The sequence below is a fragment of the Mandrillus leucophaeus genome, unplaced genomic scaffold (genome assembly GCF_000951045.1).
Source record: "Mandrillus leucophaeus isolate KB7577 unplaced genomic scaffold, Mleu.le_1.0 Scaffold607, whole genome shotgun sequence".
NCBI lineage: Eukaryota > Metazoa > Chordata > Mammalia > Primates > Cercopithecidae > Mandrillus > Mandrillus leucophaeus.
Window position 1 is genome coordinate 861433 of NW_012106553.1, and position 21517 is coordinate 882949.

The 21517-nt window shown below is 42.2% G+C and overlaps 1 long non-coding RNA gene across 1 annotated transcript; it reads right to left on the minus strand.

Moving 5' to 3' along the window:
• Positions 1-1468: 1468 nt before the first annotated feature.
• On the minus strand, positions 1469-5090 carry LOC105553743. The gene is made up of 2 exons (XR_001008208.1): positions 5027-5090; positions 1469-1946 (listed from the first exon to the last, which is right to left on the minus strand). It is a non-coding gene; the product is annotated as an uncharacterized LOC105553743 (long non-coding RNA).
• Between the last annotated feature and the right edge of the window lie 16427 nt (positions 5091-21517).

The window sequence follows — 21517 nt, forward strand, 5'->3', positions numbered from 1 at the left end:
AGCAATCCTACTTTTTAATAATAATGGCGGGTAGCAATCCTACTTTTTCTTAGGTTTTCTCTCTGCCAAATGAAACATTCCTACTGCAGCAGACATGTCTGTCCCACCATCACACATCCCTTTCTAAAGGACACTGTTCACACGTCCCTTTCACTTGGAGCTGGGGTTTCCCTCTAATTTGGAGATAATCATGTCTATATGGTAGAACCTGCTTCTGGCCAAAGCTGATTGGACTAGGAAGTGCCCATGGCCCAAGAGTTGCCAAAATATAGGATAATCAGCAACGACGGTGTGACTTGAAGGAAAACTCCTCAATGGACTACGGTAATTAAACATAGCCTCAGACCATTTCTTTCCAGATTTTGTAAAATGAAGTAAACAGTTCACCTTGTAAACATAAAAAGAACAGATTCTAAGGGAAGCAGAAACTGACAGAGTAGTTGAGTCACATGGAAAGTGAAGCACAAGAACAAGAGCCTTGTGCTCTGGCTCCTGCAGTCCCTAGAGCAGATCAAGCCAAGCACATCTGCTCAATCCAGACCACATTCCCCTTCCAGGTTCTGTAAGTTCCAGGTTCTGTAAGGTCTGACGGTTAAGGTTTGCCTGGCTTCCAGTAAAGACAGAGAGGCCTATTTCACAAGTATGTCCTCAAAGTAAATCCTCCGTTACTTGATATATACTGGAGGATCAAGTAATCTTTTTTTTTTTTTTTTTTTTAAGATGGAGTCATGCTCTGTCACCAGGCTTGAGTCCAGTGGCATGATCTCGGCTCACTGCAACCTCTGCCTCTCGGGTTCAAGCAACTGTCCTGTCTCAGCCTCCTGAGTAGCTGGGACTACAGGGGCATGTCACCACACCTGGCTAATTTTTGTATTTTTAGTAGAGACAGGATTTCACCATATTGGTCAGGCTGGTCTCAAACTCTTGACCTTAGGTGATCCACCTGCCTCGGCCTCGCAACGTTCTGGGATTACAGGCATGAGCCACCGTACCCGGCCAGGTTTCTCTTTCTGCAAAGGGCTTTGGTGTAAGGTATTACTTTGTGCTTAATTACTGAGGCCGTTAAACTCCTTTGGTTGTGAGAAAGAGAAACCTAAGGAATTTAACAGCCTCAATAATTAAGCACAAAGTAATACCTTACACCGAAGCCCTTTGCAAGAGCATGGTTTTAGCTATATTTAGGGTCAAATTTGTGTCTCCAAAATACGTCTCTGATATACTTAGATTATGAAGTAAGAAGACTGTTGCTGGGATATCAACTCTATCTCCCAACCCACATCAGCTTTTTCTATATTGGTGAGTTTCTAATAATACAGTATCTTGTATCTGCAAAACTCACTTGCTTTTCTGAATGACTGAGCTTATTGAAACCCCAAGGACAAGTGGTGTTAAGGGACTCACTTTGGAGGTGTGCTTGTCATCTGAATTGTTATGCACAGGTCTTTGCACAAACATCTTTGGAAGAAAATGAGAGCCAGCGCTGAACTTTTATTGATTGAAAATTACTCAGCAGTTTTAATCACTTATCCAAAGATGGAGGCTTTTGGGGAGTACGTGTGACAAAACCAATGAAATCCAAAGCATTGTCAGAAATGGAAGATCCTGGGGGATCAATTCCTTCATTGCACAGATGGGAACACCGATGTCGTGCACTGAGTCTTACTCAGATCACACAGGCAGGAGTTGGGAGACTCGGGGCTGTAGGAGAAATGTTATAACATCATCCCACCTGGCTGTCTCCATTAACATCTGCTCATCTCTGCCCTCAGGGAGCCATGGAGCTGGTTGAACAATACCAGACAGTACGCGGAGAGCCTTGCATTGTGTTCACCACCTCGCTCGTTTTTATTCAAAATGATTCCAGAAAATCAGTGTGACCATCTGGTCTTGGAGAAACTTCACTGAGGTCCCAAATGTCTTCAGTACCCAGATGAATCCTTACAACTCTATTGAAAATACATTTAAAAAGTAGTTATTGATCATGTACTGTGATCCTGGTCCCAAGCCCCGCACTGTCATTTCCCTCCTTCAAGGAGTTAACGGTTTTATGAAGGGAAACGGCTGTGAAAATGAGCAGTCTCCACTGAAGCAGGTAAATAAACAGTAGAAATTCACACAAAGGTCTGGGCGCGGTGGCTCATACCTGTAATCCCAGCACTTTGGGAGGCTGAGGCGAGTGGATCACGAGGTCAGGAGTTCAAGACCAGCCTGACCAACGTGGTAAAACCCCGCCTCTACTAAAAATACAAAAATTTGCCCGGTGTAGTAGTGTATGCCTGTAATCCCAGCTACTCAGAAAGCTGAGGCTTGAGAATTGCTTGAACCTAGGTGGAGGTTGCAGTGAGCCAAGATCGTGCCACTGCACTCCAGGCTGGGCGACAGAGCAAGACTCTGTCTCAAAAAAAGAAATCCATACAAAGCCTGCAACTTCACAAAGTCACTTCCACTTTGCTGCTCTTCATCAAAGGCGGTAAGTGGAATTGCATTTCCATTTGCTCTAATAAAACCTAGAACAGCCCCAACTCATTAGTTATAAAGCGTAATATTCTGAGTTATTGTTTATCGAATTTGGCACTGGGTACATCAAAGGACACTGCTCGGTGTGCCATCACGAAAATAACAATTAACCTAAGTAATGCAGGCAAGAGTCGATGCTAAAGTAGTTATTTCAACCATGTGGAAAACACTGTACATAATCATGTACTGGGAAAAGTCATGCAATGAAAGTTAACATCTTTTTTTTTTTTTAAGGCCTCCAAGAAAAGATGGGGGCTCTGGTTGGAAAGATGTGGCAGATGTCAGCTACCAGATGGCAAGAAGGAGGCAGTTCCGGACACAGGCTCGAAACAGAGAAGTTAGTGTGGGAAAGTGAGAGCAAACTGACCCCACCATGCAGAGAGAGTGGGCAAGGCGTGAGTAAAGACAAGGAACAAGAGAGAGAATGAGAGGAAATGCTGTTTGGTGGGTGGAATTTGTGTTTTGCATCTAAAAGTGTTGTTCTGAAGAGGGCAGAAGATAACCACGCTGGCTGGAACAAGGCAGTCTTTGCCCATCAGGGGACCAGTCACTCTTCATCAATTCTTAGACTGACATCTCTCCTCTTGTGGCAAATAGCATCTAGAAGCTCCACGTCTTCACAGAACAGAAAGTCCTAGATATCTGGATAATTCAGCCACTCCTCAGAGGTTCTTGAATGCTTTCTCAGAGTGCTGTTCTTGGAATGAAAGCAACAACGGTCGTGCCCTGAGTAAGACCAAACAACTTCTCATAACTCCATCACAGAGTATCTGTGCTACACATATGCCGTAGATACTTAACATGAAATAATACCTTAGGCAGCATACAGTGATGATTAACAGACACTGCGAGATGGCTCCTTTCTATCCACCTCCCTACGTATGTCCGTTAGCAATATAAAGCTAGGGGCCAGAGACCAGGTAACATAGATTGCTTGGACAAGTTAATTCATTAATAAGATAGAGATTACCATAAATGGAATCTTGAGAACAGAGCTGACGTAGGAAAAGATCTAGAACCTCCTTTATGGACACCTATGGCATAGGAGGGACAGGACGAAGCAGTTGCTAACACCAGAGCAGAGACGGTCACATTAGGGCAGCAATCGCCCACAGCAGCCGTGTCCAGCAAGATTCTGCTGAGCCTTAGGCGCTACCCAAAGGCATCCGCATGTGGCAGGAATGGGAGAAATGGGATGGCAGAAGTTCTTCAGGCTCTGAATCTCCACTTCTGCTTTGACCAGAAGAACTACGGTTTTACCTATTTCACATAATGGGTTTCCATAGGTGATTTCAAGTAATGAGAGAATTCCAAATGTTTGAGAAGCATGTGTACAGACAATTGTTTTTCATATTGCGTTACCACCCAAATCTGATTCCTTTATATTCTGGCTATATAATCTAGAGCTGATTGATTCACTGCCTAAGTCAGGCATTCAAGGCCCCTCATGGTCTGGCTTAAACTTTTCTCAGCCTTTTATCTATAGCTTCTTTCCATGCTCCTTAGGTACCAGCCAGGCCGAACTAAAAACTCACACCATGCAATGACCCATAATGTTCCCTGTGTTTAAAATAAACTTTCTCCTCCTTTTTCCCAGTGTGAGGCATGCTTCCAGACTCAGCTCAAAGGTGGTTTCCCCTAAACTCCCAGAGAAAGGTCCTCTGCTTTGATAACACTCGGCACCTTTTCTTAAACTAGTGCTTATTCAGTTATGACGACATGTTGGGCAGGTCTGTTTCTTCCATTAGACTGTGAGCCCTTCGCAGTCAGGAACTGGGTTTTATACGTTGCTGTTTTGCTGAAGACCGGTAGACTGTGAGCCCTTCGCAGCCAGGAACTGTGTTTTATACGTTGCTGTTTTGCTCAAAACTAGTAATTAGTTGCCTGGCCCCTTCTAAGTTTGGAGTAAACTTCAAACTTTCTCATTAAAACGACAGTGACCAGGAGTGCCCACCAGATGGCAGTGTGTGGACATTTTTGCTCACCAATCAGGAGGGAGCGGAAAGGTTTTATAGCAACTGGCCTTTCATCTTTGTCCTTGCAAACAAATCCTACAAACACCAAGACTTATTGACGGGGCAGAATTTACATCTGTGAATTAGAACCTTAGGCAGCCTTGTATTCCCTATATGCTGCTACTTTTTGAAAACATTCCTCTCGAAGATTGAGAAACGGTTATGCTGTTCTGTGTTCCAAGACAGAGAAACTTGGGTTTGAATTTTATCTTCACAAGTGCAAGGTGACCGTCTTTTCAGCCCCTAGGAAGAATGGCCACCCACATCCACAGACTGCTGGCGTCTGCTGAAGTTCCTTAACCTCCTGCCCACCCCCATCTGCCAGACTCAAGCAACAAGCAAAAGTCAGCCACTCATTCCATGCTTGCTTTTAAAGTCAATATCTTCCCTGGGTTCCACTTAACATGCACTGTGCTTTTCAGTCCGGGAGACCTGCAGGTCACTTCTCCCTCTCTTCCAGGATATAACTAAGAGGTACGTCCTAGCCTCCTTACCTGTGGACCTGGGCTGGCCTCCGGAACTTCTTAGAAGCAAAGGGGCTTCCAAATGGAAGACATCCCAGTCGAAAGGAAAAACAAAAAGAAACGTCCCAATGGGTCTCCCAGACTATACAAAACATTCAAAGGCAAGAAGAGTCTCAATTTCCACTTCTTTTCTGCCTCCGCCATGACTATTTTGTAATTTCCTCCGCTCTCTAACCAAGTGTTGCGTCTGCTGGTGTAGTAGTGCTACATGTAGAGAGCAGGGAGGGGTGGCTGCCATATCCACCTGCATCCACGATGCTCCAGCTCCTCTAAACTCATCCTACCCCTATAGATTTTCTCTTTCTCCACTGCTAGAGCAGAGGTTATATTAGAATGTGGGGCTGGAAGATTCTGGAGAGCTCAGCTTCTTTTAACCAAGCAAGTCTCTTTTAATTCAAAGGGAATCTCAAGGGTCTAACCTGGAGATGGGATCACTGGATAACTCTTCCCTCCTCCTCCTCCTTCTCCTTCTGTGGATAGTGTAGTGGTTAAGACTCAAGCCCTGGAGTCAAACAGACCCGGGTTCAAGTCCCAGCTGTGTCACTCCCTGACTCTATGACCCTGGGTGAGTTACTTAGCCTCTCCAAATCTTAAATTATTTATCAATAAATGGAGAAAATACATGTGGACTTAAGAGGGACGCTGTGCAGATTAAATAATAAGGCAGGAAAAGTGTTTGGTGCAATACTTGTGTACAGTGAACTAAATAATAGCATCAGCATTTGCAGAAGTCCTCTGGAAAAGGCACAGCTCTCTAGAAATGATTCTTGGTGTTACATTCAGCGCAGCTTTAGAAACCTCTAAGAACCAAACACCTCTTCATAAATCATGCCAAAACTCACCTTTTAAATGAGATGCATATTGCTTTCATCTAACTACTTTTTTATTCATTAGGATTTGTTTAGTATGTAAACTGTGGATAGCTCAGGGTAAGCAGTGAAGATACAAGAATATATAAACCATGGTCTCTGCCCTCAAGGAACTTACAGTGTGTTGAGGAGATGCACCCACAGCAATTACTATATGGTGGGATCAGTGCTCTAACATGGATATGTACAAGACACAACAGATAGAGTGGGAAGGCGTCTGAGTCCCTGACACTCTGTACAGGGCATTGCAGGTCCTCGCCCACCTGGAAAAGTCTACTCCCAGCAACATTTGTCTTTTTGAGAATCCATTATGATGTCTCACACCTCTAACCTTGACACTGGCTACTCTCTTTCAGTGGAATATCTACCTGGAAAATTCCTACTCATTGTCTAAGTCTTCCGCAGATCCCTCAAAGAGACTTAGGGCACCTTCTCTTCTTAACTGTGACCTAACGGAAGGTGGAGGTTACATCTTTATCCTTTGGCCACCAGCATTTAACACACTGCCCAACACAAAACTGATATTTAGTAATGGCAATGCATAAATGAAGTTTTAATACATTCATAATGCAGCCAACACTGCCTGGTTTTTCAGTACAAGGAAAACCAGCTGATGTGATGAACGGTCTCCTGTTCCACAAGCCACACAGATCCATGACGGTAAAGCTCTGACTACTACAGAAAAATTGTTTAATATTATCCAAATTTTCTCTGCTTTTAACTACCACCCATTTTAGCCTGGCTTTCTCTTAGGAAAATGCAAATAAAGATATCCATATTCTTTTCAATATGGCAGCCATTCATATATATGAATATATCAGACTCATATAATATCAATATAAGATTCTCCTTTGTGATTTCTCAAACACACACAGATAATCAAGTCATCATTAACATACATTCTTAGTGTCTGACATGTGTTAAGCAATTCTTAGCAGCTTGAGTGTCATAAATGTGGTCCTGATTCCTCCAATATCATCTCCACACATATCTCTTAAGTTCAGATTTGCTTCATCGTATTAATTTCAGTCCTGTGTTCTAGAAGTTCTAGATCATTTTAGATATCAATTTGCTGTTATTATTGTTATTGCTATTAATTTATTGAAAACGTGTGCCAAGCATATTAGGTGTTGACACACTTCTTTTTCAATTCTCATATTGATCTGAATCACAAACAATCCTATCCCTACCTTATAGGTGATGGAACTGAACTCTTGAAACAGTAAGCCTCTGTTCAATGTTACTTCACTGTCAGGAGGTCAGAGACAAGTGGCAAGGTCTCTCCAATGCCAGAACTCTTTCTCCTTACTATGTTATGCCATCTTTTTGTGTTAGTCTACGATATTTGATTTTTGTTTTAGTTTGGTGTCTGGTTTTTTTTTTGTTTTTTGTTTTTTGTTGTTTTTTTTTTTTTTTTTGATGGAGTTTTCCTCTGTTACCAGGCTGGAGTGCAGTGGCGTGATCTCAGCTCACTGTAACCTCCGCCTTCCGGGTTCAAGCGATTCTCCTGCCTCAGCCTCCCAAGTGGCCGGGACTACAGGCGCCCACCACCACGCCTGGCTAATTTTTGTATTTTTAGTAGAGACGGGCTTTCACCATGTTGGCCAGGATGGTCTCAATCTCTTGACCTCATGATCCACCCACCTCGGCCTCCCAAAGTGCTGGGATTACAGGCATGAGCCACCACGCCTGACCGGTGTCATTTTTATACCTGGGCATTCCCTCTTCCAGATAATCTTTCAAGTAATTAACAAAAAATATTGAACAGAATAAAAGGCTTCTAGTCCTCACCAAAAACCTCCTTCTAGCTTACATGGAACAGTTAGCATGCTGAAGAGTCATTTTCATTCACCCGCCCGTGAAACTAGTGTGTAAGACACGACCCTGCCCATATTTCACCTGCTTACATGCAATCACATCACAAGAGGTCGTGTTAAGTCCACTGCTAAAACTTCCTCATCCTGCAGATTTACCCATTGCGTGGCATAATAAGTAAAGGCAATGGGGTGTGTCCAACACAACCTGTTTATGGTAAACTCCTATTAACTTCTAGTGATCAGTGCCTTTTCTCCAAAATGCCCATGAATCAGTTCTGTAATGATCTGTTCCAAAATTTCAACAAAAACCAGTAGGAAACTTGTACTATTTCCTGGCTTCACTGTTTAGTCCTGTAATAGGACGCAAGCAATCCCCTTTATTAAAAGAGAAAATCCTGTGAACCTACCAAAATATTGGCTGATTCCAGGGCTATTGAGAAACTCCCACACCTACACCCCCAGTTACATTTTAATGCTCAGTTTGACAGCAGAACCACCTGCCTCTTTGTTTCAAAATGTGAAGTCACATCACTATTTTATGTACTGTTTCCTCTTCATTGCCTATATGCCACCTGGAGGAGTATTTGGCTAAATATTCCTAAACCCACAATTAAAGGTTAAAAATACCCTGAAATTGCAGGAACAAATGGTTGCCTATAAGTTACGTGGATCTCTGAAGCCCACTTACAGGAAACAAAGCTTTCTTGCCACAACCATATTAAATCCAGGAGGATGTAGGTGATGTCTGATTGTTCATTATTGTACTCCCAGGGTCAAGAGCACAGCAAGGGCTCAAGAAGTATTTGTTATAGTGAGCAGGGAGAAGACAATAATGAGAATAAGTATACCCTTAACAGAGAGAACTCAAAGTTTTAAAATCATAGTAAAACATGTATGACTGACATAAGAATGTTTCCAGAAAGCAGGTCTGCTCATTAGACTGTGGGAAGAGTTCCTGAAGATCCTAAAGTAGGAAGCTACACAGAGAGGAAAGGGAAGAGGAAAGGAAAGTGTTCGGGGGAGTTTCACTGGAAATGATTGAATAAGTCATGCTGTTGGAGAGAGAGGCCCAAGCTTCAAGTCCCCAGTATGCCACCATTAGCTGTTTCCTACTGGAAAACCCTGCGTCTTAACAGAGTCCCATTTTCTAGTAGATTTGACAGAGACCAGAATTCAGATCTCACAGGAGTGCTGTGGGAATCAATTGAGGTAAAAGATATGAAAGTATGTTATGAAATCAGTATCACCTACACCTAAGTCTGGGTTGGGGTCAGCTTGAGTAAAAGACCAAGGGATTACAAAGGGGTATCTAGGATGAATTAAGAAACTACTTCCTAACTGCAGGCTCTCAGGCTACCTGGAAAAGATTCTGACTCAAGAAAAATGTTGGCCTCCTCCAGGTTGAGAGACCACACTTACACAGTATTGGAGCAGCTTTTGTATGACAGAGCCATACAAATATGCGTCCAGCTTCCAGCTCTCTAGTCAGCTGCAATTTAGCACATCCTACTCTGAATTTGTCACTTTTCTCAGACAACCATCTTCTCCTCCTAACATCCCTATTTATCGACAGGCAGTATCTCAAGCCACTTGGGCCTGAAATTTGTGTCCTCATTGTCAACCTTGAAGCATACAGCTGCCATTCGAAGAAATCCTTTGACTACTCTCAGCCCAGACTTCCTCATCTGGAGAATGGAGATATTATCAGTGGCTCCTACTTTGTTTCAGTGTTTTGTGGGAATCAGCTGATGGATGGAAAACCTTTTGGAAAATGTAAAATTCTATATAAAAAAAGATGATCCTAAAAATTGCAACATTATAGGATTAAACCAGAACAACAACCTTCATCTAGATTATACATGAAAATCGAGTTTAAAAATCTCATATTTAGTAATAACCAAAAGATACTGGTTCAAAGAATCATGACTCTCACTTGTGTAATTTTTCTACTTGTTCTCTTGCTAAATACCTTAAATCTGTGGAGTTCTAATACTGAAAGAATTAAGAAAATCATTGCCACATTAAAGGTGAAAGTTTTTAAAAATATATTAATGAGGTGGTGGGAAGTAGGCTGACATTAAAGTAGGTTTGGAAGTGTTTGGTTTCTCTAATTAAATAGAGCTAATGAGTTTCTCCACTGAGCCTGAGCGCTGGGCTAAACAGTCTCACAAGCCTCTGAGTTCTGTGATCTCAATAAGGGATGGCCAACTGGCAGCCGAAAATAATCTGCATCATGGGGTGATTCATCCTTCACACCTTTGGGTGAAACCTTCCTGTCAGAATGCAGGAGCAGGTTGCAAGCACCATGCAGGGTTGAGTTAGAGTCTCTGCGGTCTTCAGAAGCCGCTGATCCCTCACTCATATCAAGAGACCATAGCACAATGTCACTACAACAAGAATCGGAGAATGGCAAAATGAAAGCTTCTACAGATCACACATCAGAGCTGGGAACAAAGTGGCGAGGAGGGATAGAATGTAACTTAACCACCCATAATTGAAAATGGGGGCAGGAGGTAGGATCTAGAGATACAGAAGGCATTCCTCTGCCCTCTCCTTACTCACAAGCATGGGAGACGGGCTTTAAAAAAATAAAATGAAGATAATCTAGCACATCTTCGGTGCTTTTGTGGGGTCTGCAGGTATAATCAATCCCTTGATGTAGTTTTTAAAGCCATTTATGATCTGGTGCAGCTTTCCCTCTCCATTTCTGCACATTCCCTGAATATCTCACCACCACCTCCCATCCCATCACCACAAAGATGGAAGGAGCTTCTCCCAGACCTGGATCTGTCCTCTGTATGTGCTGCCCGTCCTGCCTGAAATGACCTGTCTTTCCTCTGCACGTGCTAAGTCTTCCTTAGTGGGGCCACCTGTTCAGCAAAGACATTCCTGACCACCCCCTTTCTGTCACCCTGTTTCCCCTAGTTCCTCAAACTCTTTAAACTTGGTCCCTCTTTCAGGTCTTTGCACAGGTGCTTCTCTCCATCTTTCTCATCCTGATTGCAATTTATCTCTCAGGTCTCCGCTTAAATACCACTTGGAGGAGAAATCCTTGATATCCCATTGACTTCCCCAATCAGGGCCCCCTCTAATTGTCTACTAGAATCCTGTTCTCTTCCTTCATTACACTCATTACACTTATCACATCTCTTTAAAGTAATCAATCAATAAAAAATGTAGTGTATGTACTTGATTTAAGACCACATACACAAATACTTGAGACTGTAACGTTGGTAAATTTCAAGGAGTGTGTTTTGCTCTTCGTTGTAGATCCAGTAACACTGGATGTTCAATAAAATATTTGATGAACAAATTCTCTTCTCAAAGTGCTCAGAGCACTTTGTACAGTCTTTAAATATAACACTTATTCCATAGTAATGTAATTATTTTCCTTCATGTTTATCCCCATTCCTGGATTTTGAGCTACTCAAGATTAGGTGAGATGGCCCCACAACACCCTGCACTTGGCATATCTTAATTGGCTTTAACCTGCCTTCTAGCTTCCTGGTGGCAAGAGCAGCTCGTTAGAAACACACCTGGTGCCTAACACTGTGTCTGGCACACAAATAGTTTTGAAACAAATGAATGAATGAATGGCTAGAATGTCTTCCCCTCCATTTTCCCCTGACCTCCCAAAGTGCCCTTTCAATTTTGGAGGATACTGCATCCTATTCCTTTGGTGAGATACAGTGCACCTTCTGTGTGTGTTTCTTACTTATAACACATTCAGTAAAACCTACAGAACTTTTGATTTACAGAATAGATGTTTAAGGTGGGCGATTACTTCCTTGAAAAAAGAATTTTTTCCTGCAACAGGATACAGGGACGTGTAGGCATGCAGCTCTTCCCTCCATTGAATTTAAAGTATGATTTGTTGAAAACTGCTATTTGTTAATTTTTCAAGGAGATGCTATTTTATAAAGCTTGATATACTTGTGTGCAAATAGGTCCACGTTTGAGCTATGTTAAAGGAATCAGGCAAATCCTTACTCATCACCAGGTAGGACCAGGCTGGTGACACAGGAGCTGCAAACACGGCGCTCAGCCTGGGCTGCAGAAATCAAGATTGGCATGGACATACCCAGGCGAGGTAGAGAGGAGGGGCCTGCCTAGGAAGGGGATGCAAAACTGCATAATCTAAAGGAGAAATGAAAGGTGCCAAATGAAACTGCAGAATACTTACAGAGTACATGATTACACTCTTGAAATACCTGAAGGACTGCCACCGAATTAGGCTTTTTCTATATGTCCCAAAAGAAAGGCTCAAGGTGGAAAAAAACCATTTAACTGAATTGTACAGAAAAGAATGGGCTGCCTTAGAAGAGGCTGACATTCTGGACATCAGCAGGGTGCAAGACAAGAGAAGGAGAATAATAGTAGTGATGTTGCGGGAGGCATTTAAGCATCAGATTTGGAAAAAGAGATGGTGAGGAAGGGGTAATTAATACTAAGTAATAGCAATGATTTGTTGACATAAGTGCTGTGTGTAGGCATTTAATCCCCTATAATGCTGTAAGTTGTGAGGGTACCCTTCGTCCACTCCATTTTACAGATGAAGTAACTGAGGCACACAAAGCTTCGGAATGTGCCCACAGTCACCAAGCTAGGGAGGGCTGGGGTCAGGATTCAAGCTTAAGTCCATCCACTTCAGGAGCCTATGCTTCTAGCCACAAAGACAGCTTATATCCTGTCCAACTCTAATTTTCTGGGCCTTAAATATTGAGATACCAAGAAAAAAGCTACACAGGAGTCTCAAGTGTATCTGGTGAAGCTGAGTCCTTCACCTTCTCCTTTCCTTTGTCCTCCAGCGTAATTCCTGTGCTTACGACTACAGAGCATGAAGCCAGTTTTCAAGTTTACTGCGTGTCTCTGTGTGTGTGTGCATAGATCTGACAGGGCTAGTTCATTTCAAGTAACCAAGTATGTCTTTGGACAGCTCTTGTCAAGATCCAATAGAAGAGCCAATTCCAAAAATATGTTCCTTTAGTGGTTTTTTAGGGTTCTCTGCTCTGCACGGATTGACAATGTGGTAACAAGAGACATTCTGGAGACTGGATTTAATGCAACCATATGCTAGACAGAATGAGAACCCATATTGCAGCAGACCAGCCGGTACATTTCCATGTTAACAGAAGCTTGATTGCAAATTACATTTAGTCTCAACAGCTCAGTTCACTGCACACAGATGCCATGGGGGACTGTAAAGTTAGCGAGATGTGGGGGAGTACGACTAACATTTTTTTTTTTGAAAAAAAAAAAAATCCTTCAGCTGATAGAATGCCAAGGAGCATCAGCGCTGATGCTGAAAAGAAAACGCTGCTATATTTGTTTTGCCAGAAAAGGAAAAATAATCATTGTCGCGAGTTGTTAGTCAAATTATGAATACGAGCTCGGCTGGTAATTGTCTGATAATACAAACAGTGATATTAGGGTTGTCAGATGCGGCACGCACTGTTTGACAGCTAACATGTACGTGCTCTCTGGATGAGGAGCTGGTTCACTGATTCCAGAAGTCAGGCAAACAGAGGACTGGCTGATGGAGGAGAGCTTCCCTAAGATCCTGGCCTCCGGTACAGGGCTGGATCTGGGTCAGCTTCCCAAAGTGTGGTCAGTATCTCTGCTACACAGAGGAGGGTCAGTGAAACTGTGGAAAGAACACAATGTGGGTTTCAGTGGCAGATGCAGCTCTCACTTACTGTGCAACCCTTGGCAACTTATTTAACATCTCTGAGCATACATTTTTCCACTTCTAAAACAGGGATAATTTTCAACCAGGTCCTCCTCCTTTGTGAGGATCAGCTGAGAACCTTGTGTGTGAGCATACAGTAAACCACATGGTGCTTTCTAAATGTTGGGGCTGTAAGTTGTCTACTTGGCTGGGTTTCTTTTGCTCCCATTTTAAGAGCTGAGCTAGAGTGATTTTTTGTCCATTTTCTCATGGCTGGAGCAGATTTTCTTCTGTCTGAGTACAAACACCTTTCAGATAGAATCATTCATCTTCTTTTCCTCAAGGAGTGTGGCCACAGGGTGCCTCTCACCTAGAGCCCTCCCTGACCCCTTTATTACATGCTTGTCCCCTAGGGAAGCTAGAACACGTTCATCAGGTTCTATCCTGTATGCATAAAGCCCTCATGCTCTCCATCCTTCTGTTCTCCAGACACAAAGCTGTGATAGACACTGTTCTGCTTGACAATGTGTTCTCCCCTTAGCCTCTAACTCCCTGGACCCCTTGCAGCTGAGTGTGACTGGGTGGCTAAGTTCTAGCCAAAGGCATAAATATGGACAGGAGTGATGTACACAACTTCCAGACATCACCTTTAAACTTGCTATGCGTGCCTGATCCTCATTCTCTTTCCCCAACCTCCAGAGGAGTGGCAAAGACTTGAGGAACTAAGGGGAGGACAGAACCAGAAGATGGAAGGCACCTGGGTCTCCGAATGACTGCCTGGAACCTAACTCCCCTGCCAACCTGTATTGTGCTGGGAAGTGAGTGAGAAATGAAAGTCTACTCTCTTAATCCACTGGTATTTGTTGGTTAGTTGTTAATGTAGTTAGCCCTGCCATAAAACCCAAGCAATCATTGACTTTGTCTCATTACACAAAGTGTGTTGTTACCAGAAAAACAACCAGTATCTCCTCAAATACTCCCTGAGTACACCATGCTCTTTCACACCTCCAAGCCTTTGCTTACATGATGTTTTTTTCCCTTTTCTCTTCTTCTCTCCTCAACTCCAATTACACTTTTGTATTGAGTAAACTCCTACTTTCAGGACCCAGCTCTAACACACCCATCCAGAAGGACTGTCACTTCCTTCCCTGGGCTTTCACAAAACTTGTGCATGCCCATTATTATGTGACAATGGAACGATGGTTTACACACATGTGTTCCTCCTCTTGAGGCAGAGACTATGTCTTATTCAAGGCTTTAATGAAAGTCTAAGACAGCTCTCTTTTTTCCTTTCTGTTTTTGTCTACTGTCTATGGAATTAGGTACCCTAAGGCTACATCTTCCAGCTTTAAAATAGAGAGGCACAGAGACAAATGGAATTGTCCATTTGATTCACCTTTAGAAGATCTCATCATAGTGCAGGGAAAGGAAGATCACATTTTTCTTTCTACCCATCCAACCACCAAGGCCTATACTCGCTACATAGAGAGACATGAGAAGGGGGAAAGGTGCTCACTTGAGAGAAGCAGGCATAAAGTGCTGTAGGCATAGGCGACTTTCCTATCAAACTAGGCCCCTGCCTCTCTCCCCTCCACTCACTGCATTCCCACTTGGCACCCGACTGGGACCCCCAAGAAAGATTATCCTTCTAATGGCCAAAGGCAAAGCTGTAGCCTGCTCACATTTGAGTCCAGCAAAGCCAGTCAATAAGAGCTGTGTGGAAGACAGGAATGTAGAGCTCTGTTCACAGCAGGGCCTGGATGCTCACATCAAACACTGCTCTGTACAACTTAAGAACACCCTGCTGCGTTCCAGATTTGAGGGGAAAAAAGTCTTTTTCTTGTTTTTGCTTTTTTGTTTTCAAGTGGCTATTGCTACTGTTACTTGTTTCAGTTTGAGAGCTCACTTCACCCAAATACACACACACATATTTTGGGGTTTTCAGAAGCTGTTTATTTTGTTGCTTTCTTAATGTTGATATTTTGGGCTTTTTTATTTGCCACTTTGACATTTTCATTGACCTTTTTTTTTCAGTTAACTCCTGGAAGATACACAGGGATTTCCCAATGATTGCAAAGCAGATGGTGGCAAAATCACAGTCTTGGATTCAGAATGGGAAGCTCAGGTTTGGGTCCTAGCTCTACCACCTAACTGGGACAAATCATTCCACCTTAGTTTGTCTCTAAAATAAGAGAAATATGAACTCTGTCTTTCCAGACTTTCAATTCCATAAGGACAGGGCTCATGTCCATTTTGTTTAAAATTGTCTCCATACACCTATCCTAGCACCTGGTATTTTGTAGCCCGCAGAAAAGATCATGGAGCGACTGAATGATGATTGTGGAGACCAAATAAGGTAACAGACATTACAATGCTCTATAAATCCCATAGTGGTCCACACAGGGAAGTGTAATTATTGCCTAGACTGGGAATGTATGGATTTTCCCCAAACTAAAGAGTTATTTAGCTATTTTAGGATAGTGGAAGATACTTTGGCAAATGTATTTCAAATGTGCATAATAACCTTGATGAAGCTCAGCACTATAATGCACGTGAGAGGCAGGGCAGAGACCTAGCTGTTTTCCTGCCCTTGAATTCTGAAATTTCTGCATTCTTAAAGTAAACTTCTCTTTGTTGTCCAGTTAGCAGAGTTATTTTTTGTTAATAGAAACCAGGAGCCTTTAGCAAGTCTAACTATTAACTACAAGCTGCTTGAGGGTTCACATGTATTCACAGTTCCTAGCACAATTACCCTGCAAAGAGAAAGTGCTCAGTAAATGTAAGACACTGATACTGAACTTCAGGGATGTTCCTCTCCAGAAATGGCTCTCCTCCCTGAAAGTCCCCTTCCATAAGGATCTTGAATGACTTCTCCTCCCCCAGAAGTCCCCTTCCCTAAGGATCAGTAATTACTACTGATATACTTGTCCCATCTTCCCTTCTGAACCAATGTTCTCATGCCCCAGCATACCCTCCACCGGGACACAGGGAGTCATGGTGGAAGTGAAGAGGCTAAACACTGTACTAGAATTGTAAGCTCACTTATTGCATGAGGTTTATTTGGTATCAACTATAAGTTGGTGAATGTTCGAAGAAGTGAAAGAAGGCAGTCAAATTTCTAGACTTGGTGACAGGTGAGTAACATATAGAGCTTAGAATCGTTGGGAGATAGACACAAACACACACAGCTATAAAATAATTTAAGTATTATAATACATTCAAGTACACAGCCCTCTGAGAGCTCAGAGGTTATGCCAATGTGTTGGGACTTGAGATCAAAGAAGGCTTCAGAGAGTAGGAGACGTTTGTATTGGACTGTGAAATATGCATAGAACTTCTCCAGATGGCAAGAGTCAGGAAGAAGGGCATTCTAAGCAGAGGAAATAACAAGTTCAGCCACAAAGAGGGGTGGACAGATGTGACAATGACAGGGACTACATTGCATCTGGAAAGGCTAGACTAGCATTTTCCAGAAGATGCTCTGAGGAAAAAAAGATGTTCCATAGCCAATAAATTGGAGAAATGTATCCTGTATTCTCATTTAGAAATGTAAAATGCAGACTTGCTTATTAAAGACTCTGAGCAATCATTTGGGCAGCTACACAGATAGTCCAGAGAAATATAGTAGGAGACATGAAGGGGGACATGAAGGGGGACAGTGAAAGTGAAGCAATAGAGGATAGATGTTGACAGATTTCAGAGGGAGCATAATTAGAAGTTGCTAAATGTTGAAGAAGATTGGGTGTAAGAGGACTAGGTTTTAGCTTGTTGAACTAAATAGATAGCAACGCCATCTGAGAAGAAAAGTATTTAGAAAAGGTAACACGGGTTTTGAAACTTGTCATGTTGAATGTGAGCTGACCATGAAGCAAGCCTGTGAAGATGTTGAGACAATTGACAGTACATGTCCAGGATCCACAAGTGAGTTGTAGCTCAAGAAGATGCTGGGCAACCATTAGAACTGCAATAGAAGAGATCAAGCCCCGGACAGGGCATTGGATTGGATGAGGCCATTTTGGCCCAGGGACTCTACTATTTTTAGAGTCAGAGGGACCCACACTGAGGAGTGTAGGTGGTCAAGTCTCTGGCTACTGATTGCCTCCAAGTTCATAACCACCTGCAGCTGATCATAGAAGTACTGACCACAAAGAAGAGCTCAACATCTGCACACATCCCACTGAAAGGAAGTAGATTAAAAGATAAACATTTAACCAGTAAAACTTTTCAGGGGCCCCATAAAACCATTATGTTTCTGTTGGGCTGTCCTAACTCAGAAGAAACAATAAAAACACAGCATATTCAAGCACAATCATAGGAAACTGCCTACATTCCTTGTCATGTACTTTACTGATCAATACAGCCTGGTAGAGTGGAGAGAGCACTGTGCTAGAAGTCAGGTGATCAAGGTTCTAGTCATGACTAGATCAGCAAATCATTGTAAGTCCTAGTGAAAATTATCTACTTTCTATGTGACTCTATTAACATATGAGTAAAATGTATTTAAAATAATTATACCATCCAGGTGCAGTGGCTCATGTCTGTAATTCCAGTGCTTTGAGAGGCTGAGGAAAGACGATTGCTTGAGGCCAGAAGTTTGAGACCAGCCTATACCACACTGGGAGACCTCAACTCTACAGAAAAATTTAAAAATTAGTCAGGTATGGTGGCATGCCCCTATATACAGTCCCACCTACTTGAGGAGGCTGAGGTGGGAGGATCACTTGAGCCAGGGAAGTCAAGGCTGCAGTGAGCTATGATCATGCCACTGTGTTCCACCCTGGACAACAAAGAGAGGCTCTGTCTCAAAACAAAAACAAAAACAAAAACAAAACAAAAAACCACCCACACTGCTTATTCCTAGGGCTGTCAGGAAGGTTCAATGAGATTGGTTCATTTTGTGAAAGACAACGTTAATAAAGGATACTACTTGTACTGAATATACAACCTAAACTGTTGAAACTTTGAAGAGCCCTGAATACTGAGGAACATAACATGTTCATTTTGCAGATGAGGAAACTAGGCCCCAGAGATGGCAGGTGATTTACCCAAGGTCAGACACACAGCAGGGACAGAGCCACCAGATAAGGTGGAAGCTCTTCCTTCCTGGTGTCACTGCTTTCTAAAGACCAAGGATTGGAACCTTGTTTGAAAACAAATCATACACTGGAAAGAAATTATGGGTTGAATAGCTAACATGTGTATTCAAAATTCCAAGCAGCAAATAAAGCCTGTAGTATGAGTAGTCCAGGTAACACTATTTGCCTCCATACTTCTAGGAAGTGAGTAACTTTCCTTTGTTGTGTCAACTCGAGTTGGCCACAGTCTTCAGAGTTTCACACACCTCCACTCAACGACTTTAACATACACTAATCCATTCTGTGATGGTGAATACTTTCATTTATATTGATATCCTCATAGACTAGGTTAGAAATTCAGATGCATTAACACAGCCCTCTCCTGTAGATCTTCTCCTCTCTAACTCTAGATGGAATGCTCTAGGTGAGGAGCCATGTATTAGTTTGTTCTCACACTGCTATAACAATACTGTCCAAGACTGGGTAATTTATAAAGGAAAAAGGCTTCATTGACTCACAGTTCCAAAGGGCCGAAGAGGCCTCAGGAAACTTACAATCATGGCAGAGGGGAAAGCAAGGACCTTCTGCACATGGCGGCAGGAGAGAGAAGTGCAAGCATGGCTTATAAAACCATCAGATCTTGTGAGGACTGTCACAAGAAGAGCAAAGGGGAAACCGCCCTCGTAATCCAATCACTTCCCTCCCTCAACATGAGGGTATTACAATTCAAGATGACATTTGAGTAGGGGTACAGAGCCAACCATATCAGGCCAAAATTAATTTCTTTCCTGAACTGTGGCAAGAGTCTTCTAACTGATCTTGATCTTGCTCCTTTGCCTTTTCCTTTCTGGAGTTGGCATTATTATCTTCCCATAAGGTTACTACTTCTTCTCTCCCTGTCTCCACAGCACACAGCATAAGACCTCAAATCTTCATCCTGGCATTCAGACTCTTTCCAGATCTGATCCCAGTCTCTCCAGTTTTATTTCTTCTACTTCCTTATTTGTATGTTACATTTCAACCTAAATTAGACTCATTGCTAAATCCTGAATACACACAGGCCTTTCTTTACACTAGTCTCTCATCTGGTAGACCATTCATCAAGACCCACCTCTGTTTTCCTTGCACCATCGCAGTATCATGTTTTTCCTGTTTTCAGTACATATTTCCTTTCATAGTGTCATGATATGTGTACTGGTCCCACTTCCTCATTAGATGGTCCTCATGTTGATTTTATCTCCATCCCCCATAGAACTTAGCTCAGTGCCTGGAAACAAGTCTCTTCCAGAAAAAGCTGACTTACATTATTTGAGGAAAAATAGACATACTACACTAGAACTGAAGACCATCATACTAAAACTTTTTAAAATAAACAGCTTCGGCTAAAGATGAAAGTATTTCCATGCAGCTTCAAATCAGATTTGAGTAGCTGATTCTCCAGACAAACTCTAGGAAAATTGTTTTACCTGTTTTCCCGCCTGACAGTTCAGTTGCCTAAGTTGCTTTGAAGTCTATAAAATGGCCAGTATCTCCAATCTGAGCAACGTTTCCTTTCCAGACAGGAAGACTGCTGCTAAGTACAGAAGCCACGCTTGTTTTTGTGGTCGGGCTGCAATGGTGACTCATCCAGTAAAGCCAGAGACTGACTGTTTTGATGTTTCACTGTTCAGAGACTCTTTATAGTTGTAATTTGCTTTCTTTCTGTCTCTCCCTCATCACCTCTGGTGACTTATCGGAAGGGTCACACACATTTAACAAACGGAACCTGTATAAGGAGAGAGAGAGAGCACGCGATTAAACACACTTTCAGCTAACGCCCAGAAATAGATGCTTGTGTTTACAACTCTGATGATAGGGTTCCAGTAATGACTTGGCCTTTTTCTCCTTGATTGAATATTCCCTTGGGCCTGCCAGTCCAGGCTCCTGTTATTTAATGAGGACATTGGAGCACAACATCAAGATGTCTGCAAAAATGACCTTTCTTTTGGGCGCACTCCAAATGCAAAGAAAAGAAGAGCCCAAGTTAGACAGGGTGGTTCTGGAATACAGCTTTGGAATGTGTCCTTTTCCCAGAAACTCAGAATCACGGAGTCATGCACTATCAGAGCCGGAAAGAACCACGGAGATGATCTAGTTAAAAGTTTCATTTTTCACATGGAGAAACTGAGGACTAGAGAAGAAAAGCAAGTTGCCATAAAATACATAGCACAGTCACAACAAATCTTAGTATTCCTTTGAATAGCTTGAGACAGAAATTAACCATGGGCTAAATGTTGGCTTTAAATAAAAGAGAAGCTTTCCTTAGTTTCTCCTGTGTTATATTGTGGCACTATTATGCTCTCCTTTTCCTACTCAAGGAGATGAGAGATGAGTAGCACAAGCATAATAATATGCCTCTGGCTATAAGTTCAATGTCTCACTGTTACCTTTGAAAGCCAATATAGGACAAGGAAAAAGGTCAGTGCTGAAGGGTCTTAACGAAGACAATCTCAGAGATCCCAGATCTGCCTTATTTACTGTGTATTTGCGTTTTGGCTTCACCTGCAAAATGGGGGATTAGTTTACCAACTGAGCATTCTTAGGAAGTTGAAATGAGAAAATATGATCAGAAAATGCTCGGTAATATAAAGTTCTACTGCATTTGTTAGAAGAATTATTATTATGTTATCGACTCCTATATATGGTCTTGTTTCCTTCAAGACAGAGATTTTACATTCTCAAATTAGTATAATTTTGCCTTTTTGTGAGCTTTTTTCTAGTCAACTATATATATATATACACACACATAAACACATATACATATAGATACACCTATATACACATATACATATACACACAAGAATATCTATAATTCCAATATTAGAATGTATCATAACATATTTACATAATAATATCTTAAACGATATTACTTTTTGTAATGTATAGAAGTAATTCATTAGGGATTTCTTTAGCACCAATTTAAACACTGAAGCCCAAGTTGGAGTCTCCCTGAGTCCTCCCATCAATGAAATTACTACATAATCTGTGCTCTA